Below are 990 nucleotides of genomic sequence, written 5' to 3'. Positions count from 1 at the left end.
TGTTTGACAAAAATATATAGAATTTTAAAAGGCTTAATAAGCATGGGTTTGGTCTTTGTCATATTGGTAGATGAAGTGCAGAGTAAATAAGAAGATAGCTAATAAAAGAATAAATTGTTAAAATTTCTTCAATGCTAACGATCGTAGTAGGGCATGATAGGTGTTTTATGACTTTTTTGAATTTGATTGTTTCTATATTATTATATGCTGTTCTGTTTAATTTGTGACTGATAGTAATTATTAAAAGAAATTGGTTTAATATCTATTTTATATTCTATTTAAATTATAATAGTGAATAAATATTTTTTAACATAAATAATACGATTTTTTTCATAAAAAAAAAGTTTAAATAATTGTGAAATTAGATTATACCACAGATGATGATAAATATCTTGGCATTAGATCTGCTATAAAAATTTTTTAGGAATATTATGTTGTATTATATAATTTGATTATATTTTTTTTATCTTCAATCTAGATTATTTGGATTTGCATATTTCTAAAACGTGTTATTCAATTTTTTTAAATTATTAAATCAAATTAGTTACAACTAATTATTTTAGGTTGATTAAATACCTAGATATCTTATAATTTAATATAATTTAATTTATATAGATACATGACTTTTACAGTTTTACTATTTATGTAATAAATTCTAGAGATAATTTTGTAAGTTATAATTTATTTTTTTATTTGCATATTCAAATTTTAAGAATATTTTTTTTAAATTTTGTATTTATAAATAGATTATTTTCTACTTTACTATATGAATTTTTTTATGAATTTTTTTATTGCGCAATTCACTTTAACAAAATAAATTAATTTATGAAAATTTAAACTTGAGTGCTTGCTATGGTTAAATTCAAACTTTAATATATTTTGACATATTATTGTATAATAAATATTAAATTTTTTAATTAAGCACTTATTTGATTACGAAATGATATTATATATTACTTTCATATTAGTAATTAAATTTCAGTTACTATA

The sequence above is a fragment of the Arachis ipaensis genome, chromosome B04, assembly GCF_000816755.2.
Source record: "Arachis ipaensis cultivar K30076 chromosome B04, Araip1.1, whole genome shotgun sequence".
In the NCBI taxonomy this organism is placed as follows: Eukaryota; Viridiplantae; Streptophyta; class Magnoliopsida; order Fabales; family Fabaceae; genus Arachis; species Arachis ipaensis.
This window is presented reverse-complemented; position numbering follows the sequence as displayed.